Below are 21,073 nucleotides of genomic sequence, written 5' to 3' on the forward strand. Positions count from 1 at the left end.
CCATCGTTATTTTGCTCACCGAGCCACCTCATTTCAGACATGGCCGGCCACATGACATAATGGGGCCCATAAAAGAATAAGACGAACAGGTGTACAGTGTGGTGGTGGTGGGTCATTTTTCAAAATGGCCTAAAGTGGGTATTCTTCACAAAACTGATTCAAGCAACATTATCAAATTTCTCTACAACATTTTCACAAGGGAGGGTTCACCCATCAGTGTCAACGGATCCCAGTTCATGTCTGATAAATGCAAAGAGTACATTAAAAGGAATGGTATTATTTACAAAACCACTTTGGTGTACCACCCGGCTGGTGCAGTAGAACGATTTAACCGTGTCATCAAGGGAATAGTGCAGTTAGCCAATAACAACGGGTTAACATGGAAACTCAAATTGTTTAAAATGGTGTGGGGTTACAGATTGACTCCTAATGAATGCACAGGATCTAGTCCGTTTGTTTTGATGAGAGGAAGAATGCCGATGTCCAATGACAACATAGACAGCTTAAAGGGCAGCGTGGTCCCCGGAGACTGTGAAAGAGAATTTTTTACGCTTACAGGAAGTCAGAAAATAGAATCTCGATTCTAGACACAAATGCAGACCAGTGACTCTCAAAGTGGGTGATATGGTTAGAGTCAAATGCACAGAGTTTGTTGAAAAAGGGCAGTACCGCTATTCCCAACCCCTAGAAGTAAAGGAAATATTCTGCATCTCTGCATTGCTAAGTGCTGGCAAGGTCAGACACTTTTCTGCACTCTCTAGGAGTAAGGAAAAAAAAGTGTGCTATGTCTTACCAAATGGTTGAAGACTCACCACCAGGTCAGGACAATGATTTGACAAAGGAAAAGATGAGTATGCGAAGGGTGTTTAACTATGAGTCTGACTTAGACAGCAGTTGTGGGGATGAACAACCTCAGGATGTGGATGCTGGTCCTATCCATGATCAAGAAGTAATTCCGGTAGAGAGTACTACTAATTAACCCTTGGCAAAGCACTACGCTAGTCTCGCGTGGTTTGTGAAGTTTGCGCACTGCACGTAGCACAGTGCAAACATGCCGAGCACAGCGTAGCGTAGCGCTCATTTTGTTCTTGCTCATGGTCCTCAACGTCAAGTTGGCGACCACGAGCAAGCAAAATGACATCCTCGCGAGACTTTTTCCTTGTTCCCGATCAGAAAAATCAAGTTATCGATCGCGAGCATGGAAAATAAACCCGGCGACATTCTCAACGCGGGTAGGTCAGGTTTCTCATTGTGAGTGGTCGCGCATGCTCGCGACTGCTCTCGATCAGAAACTAATAGTCTGCGTTGAGAAAGCTGCAGCTCGAGTAAAAATCTATTTGAGCGGCAGAAAAGTACAGCTCGCACTTTGCAAGTTGCCGTTTTCACTGATTGCACAGTGCCGGATGCTTGTCCGCACTGTGCAATCATTGAAAACGACATCTTGCACAATGCGAACATGCTACTACGCAGTTTGCGGAGTGCGAAGTGCACTCTGCGTAGTTACGTGTCGCGCTACTTCACGAACTACGCCCATCCTTACTACTAATATTGATGGTGATCCCATGGACACTCAGGGTCAAGCCACCACTAGACATGCAGATATTTGTGACTCATTTGCGGAACACCAAACCAAGGTTGAAAACAGCACTTCCAGGCTTGTAATACCTAAACCTTGTTGGTTTAAGGATTTTTAATGTTATTGACTTTGCATTATTTTGTACAACTGCCTATTTTCAAATGTTGTTACCAATGCAATTTCTGCAAATCTCATGTTGTTATGCCCACCTCTTGATTTCCTGTCCTCTCCCCCCTTCTTTCCCACAGGAAGGAGATTTGTTGTAATGTATTCTCTAGCCAGGTTGCTTTTCCCCTCTCTCTAGGCACCCGTACCCCCGTGCACGCCATTCTATGTATGAGTATCAGCTGGCATTCTAGAATTCCCGCTCATAGCCTGTCAGTTGGAAATTCTGCTGAGGCGTTGACGTGCTGTGTTCCACTACGCTGGCCGCCACTGAGGTGTGCTGTATTCTACTACAAGAACAAACTACATTTGACTCGTTCTTGTACTCAACCATTCTTCACAAGACCTTGGGAATTAATGATCAACAAGAATTTTAGGTAATTGACAAATAAAACACAAGTAGGCGCATCGCTCAAGAGAGATATATTGCCATTTAAAGACATGCAAGTCTGGTACAAAAAATGCCACATGGAAGTGCTCTTCAATGGGATAATGCCTCTCTGTAGTGTACTATGTAGCTGTGCTTCTCATATTGTGAGCCAAGACCGGGCATACAAAGCATTGTGCCAGAGCCTGGTTCTATCGAAGAAGAGCTTTGTGAGAAAAGGGGGGCGGTAGAGGGCGCACGAGCTGAATGGCCACACCTCAGTGAGGCTCCAGCAGCCTGGCATTTCTATCCTACGCTAATCCTTTCATATCTGCTCCTACCCGCCTGAAAATCCCCACGAAGGAGCGACAGGTGACCCTGCACACTCGGTGCAAGTTTGGGAACTCTGCAGCCTGTGGTCGCGGAGATAGCGCCGATTGAACAGACAGCGGGGGTGCGTTCTGACTGAGCGTAGCCCGGCGGCGGCTACGGAAACTACGCGAGCCCGGGGATCACAACGAGGCGCGCAGGCCGGCAGGACGTAAGCGGGCAGCGCTGCTCGTCCCGGTAGCGGAGACAGACACTGGCTGACATCGGAGGGGATACTGGTAAGAGACGCAATACGTGAGCTGATAGCGAAGCCTGGGAGGGCTCCTGAGCGCCGCTGAATCTACTTTACCCCGGTGACCTCTGCACTTCAATTTCGACAGGCGCGAGCGCTTGGCACCGCAATCGGCCTGCTGCTTCCCCCAATTGAGAGACTTCTGAGCCCCGGCCTGCCTGTGCTCCATATCCGTGCAGATAGACCAGGATCCCTGCTGCAGCCATTATCCCAGACCTGCGCTGCGGAGGCAGGCACACCCCACAGTGCCAGTAATCCTGTTATGGGCCTCGGGGCACTACCTTTTGCCCTGTACTAGAGAACTCACGGCGGCTCGCTTGCCTCGAGCGCCTGGAGCCCTGTGAACAATACCGGCCCTGGTCCACACTTTGCTGCCCCTTGGACCTCCACAGTGGCCATCTACCGACTCTACACCTTTACCAGTGAGGCACGTGGGGAGTGTTGAACCTACTGGATAGCGCCACATCAACAGTGAGTGGGCCTCATCACCTCACATTCCACCAGCCACGGTGTGCGTAGCGTTGGAACGCGCCACTTCTCCTCGCCACCATGGGGAAACCGGATAACAGACAACCCAAGCTGCAATTTGAGCCTGCAACGCAAAAGAAAGCGACTAGGCACACGGGCGACAGCGGGCAGCCTCAGAGTCCGGCAGCGGAGGTTTCCACATCGGCCCACACAGCCCCTGACATTGCCACAATGCTGCAGGAGATGCGCCAGGGCTTTGCCACTGTGGTAGACAAGGTGGATAGGTTATCCTCTAGATTGGATGGCATTGTCCAGAAAATGGATGTCCATGAAGAGCACCTTACGGAGGTGGAGCGCCGAATATCCGAAAATGACGACACCACGGCGGCACATACTTCACGACTTTCCAGAATGGATAATGTATTGCGGGTGATTGCCGCCAAAAATGAGGAGTTGGAAGCGAGAAGTCGACGGAACAACATACGCATCACGGGCATTCCAGAATCGACCAACACGGGGAAGATGGAGCTCTACATTGAAAGGCTACTCACAGCGGCAGTGGGGGCGGAAGCTCTCTCGAACCAGTTTATTGTGGAGCGCGCTCACGTTCGCTTGGTCCCCAACCCAAGCCTGGCGCCTAACCGTTGGCCATTATTGCGCGCCTGCCTAACTATCGTGATCGAGATGCGGCGCTGCGAGCGGCCCGGGTGAACCAAAACCTCACTTATAATGGAGTGCCCTTCTCTATATATCCTGACTTTACCCCGGTGGTTCAAGAACAGCGACGGATGTTCCTTACTGTTAAGAGAAAACTTCGAGACCTGAACATTGATTATGCCCTTTTGTACCCGGCCAAGCTGCGAGTAACCCACCAAGGCACGCAACATTTCTTTCTCAATCCCCAACAAGTTGAAGACTATATTAAAACTTTGCCTAAACGTGGTAGGCGACCTGCGGATGCTGAAGGCCTACATGACTCTGGTTCTGAATGATTGATCAATGGCCCTGTACTGTTTTGAGTTTCTGGTCTGCTGGATTCTCATCGCTGTCTCGCTACGTGGCGAAGGATATCACTGTGTGCAGTGGTTACGACTGGCTCCTGGGGTGCCATGGACGGGTGCTGGACTGCAGGTGGTAATGTATGCCAGGCCCCCACCCCCCTACTCCCTCTCTCTTCCGGAAAGAGACGCTAAGGGAGGACTTGCACGGAGCGGGAGGACTGGGGGTGGTAGGAAGTGCACCTCTGATGGCCCCTATTGGGTGTACCCCAAGGACCTTGACTTTTGCTCTTTTGGTGGTCAACTGTTTTGGTTACTATGTGGGTGGGGGGTGGGCGTGGGATGCTGGCAAGTTGGGGACGCTTCAGTGGGAGGGGGTGGAGGGCGAGAGGCGTTGCATGGGGGGAATACAGCTGACACGGTGCGGCTTAACTTTGCGGCACCAGGTGGATGGAGAGTCCATGGTTGTTTATTAGATGCTACTGGTAAAGTTACATGCCTTGTCCTTTCGTTGGGATTCATTGAAGAGGGGAGGGAGGGGGGTAGTTTGGGGAGACCTGTTTGTGTTTGGCTCACAATATGTGAGTTGGGTTTCAAAGAATTGTTTGGTGGAAAAGGGACCACTTTGGGACTCTTGTTTGGTTTCGGTTCATAACATGTGCACTAATTCTTGTAGGATTGCTTCAATGTCACGCTGGGAGATGGCTGGCTGATGGCCAGGAGAAAGATGGGTCTACTTTCCGATATGTGCAATATGAGTTGCTAACACACACTGCTGGTGTCGGGGGAGGTGCTCCTGGGCAACTGCTCCCAGTCCCCCTGGGTGTTGTAAAATGGGCGAGACTTAAGTTGGCTATGCACCTTACTGATTGTGATTATGCCTTGATGGATGTCTTGATTCCTAATATGTGTATCCAATTGCACCAATGGGGGACACACACCTGAATGTGCTCACGTGGAACGTGAGAGGGCTGGGGGACCATAGAAAGAGGAGACAGATACTGGGATACCTTGATCGCCATAAAATACACATTGCTTTCATACAGGAAACGCATTTTGCGACTAATAGACCGCACTCCTTCGGCAGCAGGTGGGCCTCATACACTGCCTTCTCCTCATATTCCTCTTATGCACGTGGTACAGCTATTCTGATCAAAAGGAATACGCCCTTCTATCTAGCCGGCTCAAGGACGGACCCACAGGGGAGGTATTGCTTAATGTGGGGCAGGCTGGGACATATGACGGTGACGCTCGCCTGCTGTTACGGACCTAACGTAGATGATCCGCAATACTTCACCGCCTTATGGGCAGCAATAGTTGAGACGGGGTCGCAACACATCATATTGGGGGAGATTTCAACGTAACCTTAAACCCTGCCTTGGACAGATCACACCCCGCCCCGCATCATTACACTAATGGGAGGGAGATCCTACGTGCGACTATTGATGACAACCATCTCATAGATGCATGGCGTTCTCACTGTGGGACGAAGGGGGAAGGTACTCACTTCACCGCACAGGCAAAATCATGGGCTAGACTTGACTACATACTCCTAACATCCCACCTCTACACGCCACTGATACACGCAACGCACCTCCCCAGAACATATTCTGACCACTCTCCGGTTCTTATTACATTGAAAGGGGCTGAATTGGGCCCTCCTGTCACGGCATGGCGCATGCAACCCTCAATGCTCCTAGATATGGAGTTCCAGGAAGAGCTTAGAGAGGAATGTCTAGACTTCTTTAAACGCAATAAGGACTCAGTTCGAGATGTTGAAACTATATGGGATGCATTTAAAGTCACGCTTAGAGGCTTCTGCATTTCGAAGGGCTCGGGGGTACTCAAGAGCATACTGAATAGATTGAGGGCCCTGGAAACAGATCTCGGGCGAGCGGAAGAGGCCCTCCGAGCGAACCCGGGCGGCAACACATTGGCTGAGATACAGGAAAAGATATCGGAATATACAGATGAGGCTGCCCGAGAGGTGAAATTCAGACACAAGCACTGGATGGCACGACGATATGGGGAGGGCGAGAGACCTGGGAAAGCTCTGGCTACTACAGTTAAACTTATGCGCTCGTCCACTGTTATACTTGAGTTAGAGACTGCCGAGGGGCTGCTGCTCGGGGACACCACACAAATACTGAATGAATTTGTACGACATTATAGTACACTTTACACCTCAACCAGAACAGAGGAACTGACACTAGAAGACTACCTGGCAGATGTCTCGTTGGGATGGGTGAGCGACTCCCAAAGGGCATTTTTAAGTGCCCCTTTTGAACTTGATGAAGTCAGGGAAGCCATCATGCACATGAAATCAGGCAAAGCCACTGGGCTAGATGGCATCCCCATTGAATTTTATAAGACATATATAGACTTCATGGCGCCGGTCCTGCGTGAAGTGTATGAAGATGCTTTGGAGGTTGGTCACCTCCCCACCTCCATGAGACCTGCTCTCATCACGTCCCTGCTTAAGCGTGGGAAGCCCGCTTCACACTGCGATTCCTATAGACCCCTATCATTGCTAACTTGTGACGTGAAGATCCTTGCTAAACTAATCGCGGCGCGCATTAGTCTCCTGCTAGTAGACCTTATACTTCCTGATCAGGCTGGGTTTGTCCCAGGCAGAGCGACGTCACACAACCTTCGCACCTTCTTCTCAGTCTATGATTCTGTCCATGAGGACTTGCCAATGGCAGCCATCTTCCTAGACGCCACTAAGGCGTTTGATTCGCTCGAGTGGGATTATGTATTCCGTGTGCTTGAGCGTATGGGCTTCCCTAATATTTTCATCTCCTGGATCAGATTGCTGTATACACGTCCTGTGGCCAGAGTACTTATTAACGGGCAGCTATCCCCAGAATTCCCTGTCTCCAGGGGGACTAGGCAGGGTTGCCCCCTGTCCCTGCTCCTGTTTGCCATAGCCACAGAACCCCTCACTGCTAAACTACGTCAACATCATCGGGATCGTGCATTGCGGTGCTTTCAAAGGCAGATCCTCATTTCCATGTATGCGGATGATATCACACTCTATATTCGCCACCCGGGCGAGAATCTACACCCCATACTCAGAGAGTTCATCCGGTTTGGGGCACTCTCTGGAGTGCAGATTAACTGGAACAAGTCGTGCATTTTTCCACTTACTGCCTCGACACGTAACATTCCATTGGAATATCCTCTTACCTGGTGTGAGGGGGATTTCAAATACCTGGGTATACATATAGAAAAGGATAGGGAGGCGCTTATTCTTGACAATTACGGCACAGTGATGGATAAAATCAGTGATAACATTTCCCGGTGGATAACCCTTCCCCTTTCCATGGCCGGGAGGGCCTCAATAGTTAAGATGGTGATACTCCCTCAACTTCTGTATTTGTTCCTGAATATACCATTTCATCCCGGAGCATATTTTTTTAAGCTGTTGCGCTCGGAATTGCTCCGGCTGGTCTGGAGTGGGAAAACGCCCAGGCTTAAATGGGAGGTCCTTACCAGACCTTACGCGCAGGGTGGTTTTGGGGTTCCCGATTTCGAGCTCTATTACCGAGCTGCCCAGGCCCACTTCGCTTATTTCTGGGTACGGCAACCTAGATACATGCCCCAGCTGGCGGCTGAACACTGGCTGGCGCACCCGACACCGATCGAAGGAGCACTTTACTCCCCAGTAGAGGGTAGAGACAAAACCCCAAACACGGTCCTCAGTACAGTGACGGCATGGAATCATATTAGCTCGAAACTTGATTTACGGCTGATATACGCCCCTCTACTGCCCTTGACGTACCACCCACAATTGCCGCTACTACAGGAAGTTGGCTTTCAAAGGTTATTGACAAAAATCCATGTTCAAACATGGGGAGATCTGTACAGAGACGGCACTTTCCGTACCAAAGACCAACTCTATGAAGGGATACACCCAACGCCACTAGAGGTCTTTTACTATATAAGACTCCGACATGGTTTGCAGGCAATTACACCAGACTTCCCACACGAACCTCCTGTACTACTCCCCTTACAACACATACTTCAACTCGATAACCCCCAACAAGCTTGTGTCCACGCTATATAGGTCGATCCGTGTCAATGTGGACTACGCTGAGTTGCCTGCTAGGAAAAGGTGGGACCAGGAACTGGCCGTACCCCTTACTGATAAACAATGGACATTTTGCCTGCAGCAAACTGAACGCATTTCATCCAGCAGTAGATACAGGATCATTCACTATAAATTCATTCACAGATTATATTATACCCCTGCGCGTCTGCACAGATTCCAGCTGGGGGCTACTGACACTTGTGGCAGATGCGGGGCACCGGGGGCTGATTTCCTGCACCTTGCATGGGGGTGTGATCAGGTATACCACTATTGGGATCAGGTCTTTCAGGCACTCTCCAAGATGATAAATATGACAGTGGAACCGTCTCCGGTGTTGGCTCTGCTGGGCTATGTCGAACCACTCCAGGCAGCCCACCGCAAATATGTGGCGATGGCCCTGCTATTGGCCAAGCGTAGAGTAGCCTGCAGGTGGGGAAGGGGAAGGGCACCCAAATTCAAGAAGTGGATGCGGGACATGGTGTACTGCCAAGAACAATTACATACATACTCTGAACTGTTGCCTCCCACCTCCAGGCCCACTGACATATGGGCCCCATTGCACTGCTATTTGGTAACGGAATCTCCGTTGGCTGACGATGATTAAGGTTTGATTGCTGAGACGTTGATTTGATGTTCACTGAACATGGGGGGATGTGGGGATGTATCAAGCTGCTGTGAGTTCCGTTACTGCTGTCATAGACCCCCCCCTTCCCACCTCCCCCTCCCCCCGTACCCCCCACCCGGTGGACCCCTTCAGTTCCCCACTTGTTGCACTACCTCGGTGGGTGGCGATATGGTGCTAACTGCCCTCTGCCTTAGCCGTATGGGTTCCGCTGGTCAGCTCATGAGATATGATGACTTAGTACGACCTACTTTTGAACCTCATTCCATGTATTGCACGGTATTATTTGCTTCTCCTTTTTCTCTCTCTTATTTCATGTTGACTGTGGATGTAATCATGCCATCCGGCTGGCGCACGTGCCTCTCCCTCTATGTTACTGGGTTATCGCACATGTTTAAGTTTCTAAAAAATGTAAAAAATGTAAGACGAATCGATATGCTTATAATACGTTTGTGCTTGTCAATGAGTTGATGTGCTATCTATACGGAAATGCTTATGCTGCCTTGTGATTGTATTTATTTCTCCTGCTGATTTACACCGATAGCGGCCGGCCTCCGGGTTGTAGGCATCGCGCTGTGTATCCTTGACAGTACGCAATAAACGTCTTGCACCAAAAAAAAAAAAAAGAGCTTTGTGAGAAAAGTGAAGACTAAAAGTCACAAAAAGCCCTGATTTCCTCAATTAAACCCTGAATCTTGTGTTCCAATATGTAGAAGCTATTCTTCTGCTAAACACAGACAAATCATCCTAAGCAGAGCCCTTGACGCATAGCACCCAAGATACTTAAAACTCTTGGATAAGTGTTTCCTGTGCTCTCTAGCCGTCCCACCTGCCACTTACCTGCCAATGGATCCTTCCAATCCAAAAGTCAGTTGTGAAAAATGTTTATTCATTGGTTAAAGTTGTGCATGATTTGGTATGGCATGGTATACCAGCAAGTAGAGAAATATAACTGGATAATAGTAAAATTGTTTTTTACAGTGCTTACAAATATCACCTCTAATGTTAAGTACTATATAAAACAATAACTGGTTTCTATTTACTCTTGAAGCTGTGCTGTGTATTTAGTTATTTATATAAAATATTTTCTAATAAAGATGGACATTTGTGACTGACAAGTATATGTTGTGGTGCTGTGCTGCATATTAGTGAGTATGATTTAAATATAGTTTTTCTTCAAATTACCATAATTAAATATTAAAGTGATGACTGGATTATTTTGTTTTGTTTTTTGCAGCATTTAACAATTAGACAATGACTGCGTTTTTTGCCCCCTACTGATAAAAAATAAATCCAGATTATCTGCACAGAATCCCAAACATCAGCAGCAGCTGAGTGGTAAGTATTTGAAGTATCTCAGTGGGTTAGTGCACCTCCTGCTCAAACCACCTACTCTTAAAATGTCAGAAAAGAGAAGTACCTCAAGTCAGAAAATAGCACTATGTACTAAGCACTGAAAAAAGTAAAAAAAAATCTTAGCGGAAAGTTAAATAAAAACACAATGATGAGCCTTTCGAACAAAAATATTGCAAATCAATCTAGGTAAAAATAAGGAAATCCAGTAAAATAAATGTTTTATTAATAATAAGTATGCTGTAGCCATGATCCAAAATGTAACCACCATCTTGACTGCGGCAAACAGATTATTTTTCCATCATTTCTTATTGGTTTATGGAGGGATCCCCTACCTTAATCCCCCTTCTTCAGGTCCCCACAACTCCATGTAAGCCTCCCATCCACGTAATGTTTTGTAGCTAAAACCCTTTTTTGGATATAATCTCACTTTATAACTCCCTCCTAACCTTGCCATCCCACAATGTTTCAAGCTAGTCTCTCTCCACGCTAGTCGCCACTGTGTACATTTCTTTTTTTTAAGAAAATGTATTTTAAAATGTGTAATAAGCATATCCTCTTTTATGATTATAAATGTAGAATTATGATTAGTAAGTAACACCATACTTTATATTATTATTATTATAATTATTATTATCATTAGTAGTAGTAGTAGTAGAATTTGTAAGCCCAGATGTGAGTCCCATGGACTTAGTGTCACCGGAAACAAACTATACCTTATTGATGAGTCCTGCCTGTGGGAAAGCACCAGCACTTTGTTGTCTGTGTTCTATTTCAGGGAGGTCTTGGCTTGGCAGTTCAATCAATCAATCAATCATTTGTAAAGTGCACTACATAACCTAGATGGTCTCAAGGCGCTGGGGGGAGCGCTATTGATCGAACAACCAGGTCTTAAGTATCCTCCTGAAGGTCAGGAGGTCTTGGGTCCGTCCTAGGCTCAGTGGGAGGGTGTTCCATGTCTTGGTGGCGAGGTGAGAAAAGGATCTCCCACCGGTGGTTGTTCTTCGGATGCGCGGGACGGTGGCGAGCTAGAGGTTGGCAGAGCGTAGCTGGTGGTTGGGGATGTCAAAGGAGAGCCGTCTGTTGAGGTAGGCTGGGCCAGTCTTGTGGAGTGCCTTGTGTGCATGGGTGAGGAGCTTGAAGGATATCCTCTTCTCAGGTGGGGGGTGATGTGGCCATGGCGTGGTACATCGAGGATCAGTCGTGCCGAGGCATTTTGGATGCATTGTAGTTGTTTGATGAGCTTGGTCGGGGCTCCCGCATAGAGGGCGGTTCTGTAGTCGAGTCTGCTGCTGCTGAGGGCCTGGGTGACTCTCTTTTTTGTATCTGTTGGTATCCATCTGTAGATCTTGAGAAGCATGCGGAGGCTGTTGAAGCAGGAGGAGGAGACGGTGTTGACTTGCTTGGTCATTGAGAGAGTTGAGTCGAGGACGATTCCCAGTTTGCGTGCAGAATGGGGAGAGGCGGACACTCTGGGTGCTGCCGGAGAGGAAGGAGGTGGTCCAATCCAGAGCCTTGTCTCGGATCACTGCGGCGTGAAGGCGTGTGCGTAGTGTGCGTAGTGTGCGGTGGCAATTGGTGTCAAAGGCGGCAGAGAGGTCTAGGAGGATGAGTGCTGCGGTCTCACCATTGTCGAGCAGGGTCCTGATGTTGTCAGTGGCGGCAATGAGGGCAGTCTCGGTGTTGTAGTTGCTGCAGAACCCTGACTGGGAAGGGTCCAGAATTCTGTTTTCTTCGAGGTATCGGGTTAGCTGTCCATTGACGATTTTCTCAATGACCTTGGCCGGAAAGGGGAGCAGAGAGATGGGCCGGAAGTTCTTGAGGTCTCCTGGGTCTGCCTTAGGTTTTTTGAGTAGGGCATTGATCTCAGCATGTTTCCAGATCACTGGGAATGTCGCGGTCTCAAGGGAGAGATGATGACGTTGCGCAGGTGGGGTGCAATGGAGCTGCTTGCTCTGTTGAAGACGGGGTCCGGGAATGGGTCTGACGGTGAGCTGGAGTGGATTGTGCGCATGGTCTTGATGGTGTCATCGATGCTCACACTGGACCAGGCTAGCAGGGGGTTGTGGTCAATGGTGTGTGGAGGGTCAGTTATGTTGCTGTCTGTTGGGGCTGTCTGGGTGTTGAAGCTGTCGTGGATGTCTGCTATCTTGCAGTGGAAGAAGGTGGCGAGAGAGTCGCACAGGGCTTGCAACGGCGGGATGTCGTTGGTGTTGAAGCTGGGGTTGGAAAATTCCTTCGCGATGTTGAAGAGCTCCTTGCTATTGTGTGTGTTGTTGTCGAGGTGGTCTTTGAAGGAGGTCCTCTTGGCTGCCTTGATGAGGTGGTGGTGGTTGCGGATGGTGTCCTTGTGTGCTGCGTGACTGTCCGGAGTTTGTTCACTTTCTTCCCTAGTTTCCGGCAGGCTTGCCTGGAGGCTAGGAGTTCTGGGGTGAACCAGCTGGCCCTGTTGCTGGTGTCTCTGTGGGGGGTTTCTTCAGCGGGGCGAGGGTGTTGGCGCAGTCCTCGATCCAGCATCCGAGGCTGTGGGCAGCATCGTCGGTGTTGGAGGGTTTGGTGGGTGGCTGAGAGCGAGGTTTGCGTGTAGTTGGTCTTCGGTGATTTTGCTCCAGTAGTGGCGGGGGATCTGTTGGGTGCGGTGGTGTGTGGTGGGTTTCTGGAAGGCGAAGTGCATGCACCGGGGGTCGGTCCAGAGGAGTTCGTGGTGTGGCTGAAGGAGACGTGCAGGCTTGAGGAGAAGACGGGGTCAAGCGTGTGGCCGGCGGAGTGGGTGGGAATTGCGATGAGTTGCTTCAGTCTGAGGTTGGCGAGGTTATCGATCAGGGTTGTGGAGTTGTTGTTGTTAATGTTCTCAAGGTGAAAGTTCAGGTCTCAGAGGAGGATGTAGTTGGTGGAGGTCATGGCTTGCATGCTGATCAAGTCTGCGATGGAGTCGCTGAACTGGGGGCAGGGTCCGGGGGGTCGGTAGACAAGGGTGCCTCTGAGGGTGGAGTTAGGATCTGAGTGGATCTGGAAATGCATGTGTTCAGCGGTGCTGAGCGCTTCATCGGTGCTCGTTAAGACCCTGATGCTGTTCTTGTAGACAACGGTGATTCCTCTTCTGACTTCGTTGGTGCAGTCTCTGTGGGTGATCTTGTAGCCGTCTGGGATGGCTATGGCGATGTCAGTTGTGCAGGAGTCGGTCAACCAGGTCTCTGTCAGGAAGGCGACGTTTGGGGATGTTGTGACGAGCAGGTCCCAGAGCTCGACGCCATGCTTGCGTGCAGAGCGGGTGTTCAGTAGTATGCATCGGAGGTGGTTGTGGTCTTTCTTGGCGGTTGGTTCGTCGGCTCTGAGGCTGGTATAGCTGCAGTTCTGGCAGGTGAAGGGGCCGTATGTGCGTTTCGGGCGGCCTTGAAGCAGGTGTGGCTCCGTCCGGAGTTGAGAGCGTGATGAGTGCTGGCGTCGTAGTGGCTGTGGTCATCATGGTGGGTAGTGGGCCAGGGGTTCTGGTGCTGGGTGCTGTCCTGGTGCGGACGTGTGCAGACAGGCTTGCCATAGGCGCGCCCTTGGCGCACCAGCGGCGCGGCCCTGCAGTGGCCTGCATATATGGGGAGGTGGGAGTGTGGAGCATCTGCGAGGCGGGAGGCAGGGTCGGGGGCAGCGAATGGGCAGTGGGCAGTCAGGGGTGTGGGGCCACAGGAGATGCAGCGGCGAGGGCGGTGAGGGACAACGAGGGTAACAGAAGGAAAAAGGGACACAGAAACTAGGGAAAACGAGTGGCAGAAAGGGCAGAAGGGCACAAAAAAGCGAGTGGAACAAAAGGCAGAAGGGCACAAAAAATGAGGGACAAACGAGTCCGATGACTGATGGCCAGCCTCCCTTGGCCCATGCCCCACGCCCAAATCCTCAGTGAGAAATGTAGGGGTAATAATCGACAATAAATTGTCCATGTCTGAACATATTAACAAAGTAGTAGGCACCAGCTACGGCCTCATGCATAGTCTGAGAAAAATCTTTAAATGGCTCCCCCTCTCAGCTCATATGCCTCTAGTACAGGGACTCATTGTTAGTAGAATTGATTACGGGAACGCACTCCTGGCTTCAACAAATACCACCCTGCTGGCCCGCCTACAGGTCCTACAAAACACCGCTGCCAGATTGGTGCTTGACCTTCCTTCCCGCACCCCCTCATTACCCTGCTTAAAAACCTTGCACTGGCTCCCAATACAAAAACGTATTAAATTCAAAATATGCTCCCTGGTCCACAAATCCATCAATGGGCATGGCCCAGCTTACCTAGAACAAAAACTTAAGGTCTACCACCCGGTGAGAACACTTAGATCATCCACCAAGTTCCTCCTAAGTGTCCCCATAGTTCGTACTGCCAGAAACGGTGACAGAGCCTTCAGTAAAACAGCTCCTGAAGCATGGAACTCCCTGCCCCTCCAGATTAGGACGGAACCTGACTATCTGATATTCCGCAGACAGCTAAAAACATGGCTCTTTTAGATCTGCCTCTGCCTTGTTTGGGTTTCTGATAGGACTTTCCTCTGCAAGCGCTCTGAGACCTTCGGGTGATTTATGCGCTATACAAATGAAATAAAGTAAAGTAAAGTTGACAGGGAGGACTCACAGATGGCAGAGTCCCAGTGCTGAGTTCAAGGTTGTTGGAGCCTTCTGTTCCTGAGACTCTAGTCAGGACTAGCCCTTGGAGTCACTCTGGGGACGTGGGTTCCACAGATGCAGGTCCACTCCTTCTCACCAAGACAAGAAGGCAGCAGGTCAGCACAGCAGTGCAGCAGTATTTCAGGGCAGCAGTCTTGCAGAGTGGCAGTCCTGTCAGCAGCATACCAGTCCTTCTTCCTGGCAGAGTATCAGCAGGTCCAGAAGGGTACTGAAGAAATTATGTCTGAGGTCAAATACAAGTACATATACATGGGCCTTTCTTTGAAGTGGAAGAAGGTTCTAGAGGTTTCCCTTTAAAGGGAGCAGGATTCCTGCCTTCCCTACTCTGGCTCCTGACTAACTGCAGGGGGTATGCAGCCTATTGCGTGGAAGCATCACACAGCCTATTCAAGAGTAAGTCGGGCTGTGCCCAGCCTCACATCCTCTAGTGATTGCCCATCTAGGGACACTTAAGCTCTCTATTGTGTGCAGCTGTCTAGGTGGAATATACAAAGCCCAACTGTGCAGTACACCCACTCATGTGACCCAGAGACAGGCTACATGTGTAAATGTATGTATAGGCATTTTTTTTTTTTTTTTTTTTATAGGCATTTTTCATGTACTAGGTGGCTAAGGCAGGAAAATACCAACGTTCAAAATGTGTTATTTTTGAAATTCGAATTAAAAATATGACTCACTATGAGAGAGGATTTTTCATTACACTTTCAAAGACACCAAACATGAACTGAGTACCTGCTCCCATTTGGAAATTATCACTTATTAAACGCAATAGGGAGGTCCTTGAAGTAGTGAAAAATGACTGTAAGAGTTTTTCACTATCTGGACATGTAAAACCTAAAGGTATGCATCCTACTTTTTAAATACACTGCACCCTGCCATCTGGGCTGTCCAGATACTACCCTAGTGGTGTTGTATAAGTATTTAAAAAAAAGGTTTGGGCTGGCAAATGATTTATACTGCCAGGTTGACATTGCAATTTTAAACGAGAGACACAAGTTGCGATAGCAGGCCTGAGACATGTTTTAAAAGGTAACTTGAGTGGGTGGCGCAGTGGGTGACCCACCAGTAGCATTTAATTTGCAGGCCATGGGCACAGGTAGTACCACTTTACTAGGGATGTACAAGTAAATTAAACGTGCCAATTGGGTATAAGCCAATTATACCATGATTTAATGAGAGATCTCACAAACTTTAGCACTGGTTAGCAGTGGTTAAGTGCACAGAGTCTTAAAGTCAGTAAAAATTAAATCAGCAAAACAGGAGGATTGAAGGCAAAATGTTAGGGGGAAAACATACCATGGATCCCAGGTCTAAAGAGAAATGTCAAATTCTTGGAAATGAAGTTTGATAGTGTCCCCCAAAATAGAGGATATATTTGTACTTTAAGATATGGGTAAGTTAAGGATTTGTAAGAAGTGGTAAATGTCAGAATCCTAAAAGCTTAAGGGCCTTTCAGGAGGCAAGTCGAGGGGGTTAGGTATACAGATGTTCAGGAAACCTTCTACTGATAGCTAACATCTTAGTTTTCGTTTTTTGGGTAACAACAATTCGTACTCATTTTTGCAGACCCAACGATCTCCTTTGGGCTTATGCATTTCACTTACCGCACCTTAGCCTCCCGAGGGGTATCTTGACCTCTCCAAATGTCATGTTGCATCAACCTGAGATACATTAGATTGTTATCTCAAACAATCAATTACTTCATGTCAGGAAAAATCCAGTGAATTAAATCCTCAAGCTTAGCCCTGCAATCCTAAATATCAATTTCTACTACCACAATAGGGACCTTAAACCACAGCTGGGCACCATTCAGAAACTTGCCCAAGACAGTCAGAAGTGGAGGTCCCTCATTGCTGCCCTAAATGCCAGTCGCCATAATAGGTAGTAAGTACGTGTCATAACAAATTGGGAAAATCTAACATTAATTCATAATTTTAAGCCCCAACTTGCAGTAAACTCTCCTCATACACATTCCAGTGCTACTGTTGAAATACATTAAAATATTTACTTTTCTATGGATGCTAATTTTGACCACCACTGTGGCCATTGACTATTATGTATGCGTCAGCCCCTGCGAGAGTCTGTATACTAACACTCTCATCATATTGAAATCACACTGGTAGCATGAATGACACATGTAACTGCTGACATTGCAGAAAAATAGGGCCCCAAAAAGCCCATGATGCAAGAGGGCAATGTAATAATGGTCAGGACTGCAGCCATGAAGAAGACATCTTTATTTTCCGATAAAATGTACATACTTTCATTTGTTCATGTGAATGAACTGACAGCTCTTGTACAGCAGTGAGCTACTTGTACAATGCACTGGTGAGAAATATTAGTTAATTTGTTACATCTTTTTAAAGTGTGCTTATAGATCAATGTGGCTCATCAAACCTCTTTTATTAATAAGAGAATAAATCAGTTTACCCTGGTGGTAGCAGATGTTTTTATGAGAATTTAAATGTATATGCAATTCGTGGTTGAATTAATGCATTTGCATAAATATGAAGAGCAAACGATTATGTAAAATTCCATTCGCAAACAGGTTTGTGACCCTTTTGCACATGCAATTTCAGTCTGGACCATGTACTTACACTATTTCGCAAATAATTTGTGACTCGCAAAATAGTGTATTGCGACTCGCTATTAGGAAGGGGCGTTTCCTTCCTAATAACAACCGCAGAGCCATGTATAAATGTTTTGCGACTGCAATTGTGGTCGCAAAGCAATAAGAAATTACCGCCCTCTTCGAGAGGGTAGTAATGAAGTCGCAAATGGGAAGGGGTACCCAGGGGACCACTTCTCCTTTGTGACTGGCTCCAAAAATATTTTTTAAGGGCAAGCTATGGTCCCAGGGACCTCTGCCTGCCCTTAAGAAATGAAACGAAAATGTTTCATTATTTTATTTATTCATCCTGTTTCCTTTAAGGAAAACAGCCAGCATTTGAAAAAAAGCTTCTTTATTTAAAAGCAATCCCATACATGGTGGTCTGCTGAGCCCAGCAGGCCTCTTTCCCTGGGAGGACCTGTCATTCCCAATGAGTTAGCAAATTGTGAGAGGCTAATTAATATTCATGAGCCTTGCAATTTGAAACCCCATTGGCAATTGCAAACAGTGATAAACACACTGCTGTACATACAGAATAGCGCCTCGCAAATTGTGAGTTGCTAAAAACTCGCAGTTTGTGAGGCGCTATCTTGCACGTTGTACATCTGGCCCTATATTCTTAACGTTTTTAAAATTCTTCCTAAAGTCCAGTTAGTCCATCAGACAAAATTGAATAACATCTCAAAGTTCCTGCCTTAACTTTCATAAGTATGGCAAAAGCAGGTAACAATGTGTTATACTGACTAGAAACATATGATCTTTTAGAATTTTGCGTAAATAGCATCACGGTATAATGACAATACTCTCGGGCAATTGCAGGATGCAGCACACCTGGAAAGAAATTAATAATTTGTCCTTGATTCACCATTCTAAGCCAGGTATTACCTGGCTTTTGTTTCTGGCATGGCCCCAGCCTTGTAAATCTAGCTAAGCTTAAAAAAGCAATGGTTTTTGCAGTGGAACGCCCACAGCAAAACACATATTGACCGTCCCTTTGCTGCAGCAGACTGCGGAAGTGTACAAGGTGGAGTTAAGTCACCTTGAGTGTTTAGTGCCACCTTGTAAATATTTGGAATGGCACAAAGCCGCCAGAGCGTAAAAAAAAGTGACGCTTCGGTGGCATTGGTGACTTGTAAATATGCCAGAGGTTTCTTATTTGTTTTAAGGGAATATGATCTATATTTGCTTTATGAGTGCTTTAAAATTGTTTCCTATCACCCTATTTTTTCAATTGTGTGGCTTTGTATTCAGGACAAGTGTATATTTTATTATTTTGACTTGAATTACTCAAATGGTACATTTCAGTGCAAGGCACACTGTTGGCTATCCAAAAAATATACAATGTTAAAAGTTAGTTAACAACATATTCAACACCCCCTTCACCCGTTCCACGCTGGCCTGATCATAAAAGGGCTAATAACTGGTCTTGCAAGAGATCTCTTGTCCCTTCACCTATCTAAGTAGTCCAAGCCATGCTTTACATTGCATTCTTGTTTTCAATATTATGACTGAAAAGCTTTTAAGCTCTGTGGAGAAGCTAAAGAAACATCTGTTCTGGAAACGAGATGTAGGAGAGGAGCCTACAAAACTGCATCTCTGCATATTTAAAGTACAAGTGAACTTCTAATGAACTACAGGTTCATACGTTTTATCATGCTGTAGTGTAATTAACTGAACACAACGTTATGCAGATTTTAATGGAATTAGCAGCTTTGAAGCTCTCCAAAATCTATAATGAGATGATATCCTCTACTGGACATGCAATGATTAGTGGTACCTCTTCACTCCAGAAGAATGTATTGTAGTCCTGCTTGGATTGGGTTTTCGATAATGTCAGTAGCATCACTCAATATTTTCAATTTTTATTGAAAGTTAGAGAAGGCCCACCAGATACCTACAAATTAACCCCTATTATCTCTACATCACCAGCATGTGCCTGAATGATTTGCAATCATGTATCCAAGCCTATGTAGAGTGATTGAAACACAACTTTCAGGTGCTTTCTCTATTTTTCTCTATGTTAAAATAAATTGTAACTTTTGGGGATATTTCATCATAAATCCACTTTTTCTCTTGTTCTACTAGACCCACTCAATTTTCTTTTTCACATTGGGCTTGGAATTCCTTGCATCAGTCTTGCTTTCTACTAATCATAGAATGTATTTGAAGTATAAATAATGTCCTTATATCATTCAAGTGAGAGAGCAATTGGCAGGGCTTCATTTGGATACAGAGTATGCAGCGCTGCCCTTAAAACATTCCTTCAATCAGACTTTCATGTTGCTGTAGTGACAAACTTGCTTCGGAAATTGTAATTCCCATCGGCTCAACATCCTGTGACCGAATCAGTCATGGTATCGGTCCTAGACAACCTCAGGAAGGGTATGGATCATAACAAACACCAGGCGCTGGTGCTCCTCGACCTCTCCGCCGCCTTTGACACGGTGGACCACACCATCTTACTGTCCCGTGTCAAGGTGGCTGGAATTGAGGGATCAGCCCTGGTTTGGCTTTCCTCCTTCCTGAGGGACCGCACCCAGGCGGTTCGGCTAGGAGACTTCACGACCACCTCACTCCCCGTCACTTGTGGGGTTCCCCAGGGTTCTTCTCTTTCCCCCTTACTGTTTAACCTTTATATCTTTCCTCTCATCTTCGCTCTACAGCAGCTGGAGGTCACCGTGTACAATTATGCGGATGACCTCCAGCTCATCTTTGACCTATCATCTTCTCCCCTGTCTGTCTCTAACTTCCAGTCTATTATGATCTTCATCAGGGACTGGATGAACCACAACCATCTCAAGTTGAACCCGGATAAAACCGAGTTGGTTCTCACCGGTGGTTCTTCCAGTCCCTGGAACTCTCTCTTTTGGCCCTCTTCTCTTGGTCCAGCCCCCACTCCTTCAACCACGGTCAAAACACTGGGTGTCAAAATGAACAACCAACTCACCCTCCATTCACAAATTAGCTCCGTAGTCTCCTCCTGCTTCCTCACCCTCCGAACCATCCGCACCGTCTCCCGCTTCTTCTCCCCCCAGGCACTCAAGTTGATTATGGCCGCACTGGTGATATCGCGGCTGGATTATGCCAATGCCCTATACAACGGCATCCCGGCATACAGCCTGCGGAGGCTCCAGATGGTCCAGAACCAGGCGGCCCGGTTGGTCTATGGTCTCCCTCGCTACCACCACTCCACACCCCTTCTCAGGGAGCTCCACTGGCTCCCTGTTAAGGAACGTTCCCTTTTTAAAACCGGCTGCATGGTTTTTCAGGCCCGCCAAGGCACTGCCCCCGCCGTCATTTCCTCGCTGATAAATGAATACGTCCCCACCAGAGAGCTTCGTTCCTCTTCCAAGTCTCTCCTGCAAATCCCACGTTTTAAACGTAAAAAGTGGGGTGGAGCCAATTTCTCTACCTTGGCTCCTACATTCTGGAACTCCCTCCCCGACCACCTTCGTTCTGCCACTCATTATGTTTCTTTCCGTAAAGACCTAAAAACGTTCCTTTTCAAACAGGCCTTCTCCGTGTAACTG

This window comes from Lissotriton vulgaris, chromosome 3_1 (genome assembly GCF_964263255.1).
Source record: "Lissotriton vulgaris chromosome 3_1, aLisVul1.2, whole genome shotgun sequence".
NCBI lineage: Eukaryota > Metazoa > Chordata > Amphibia > Caudata > Salamandridae > Lissotriton > Lissotriton vulgaris.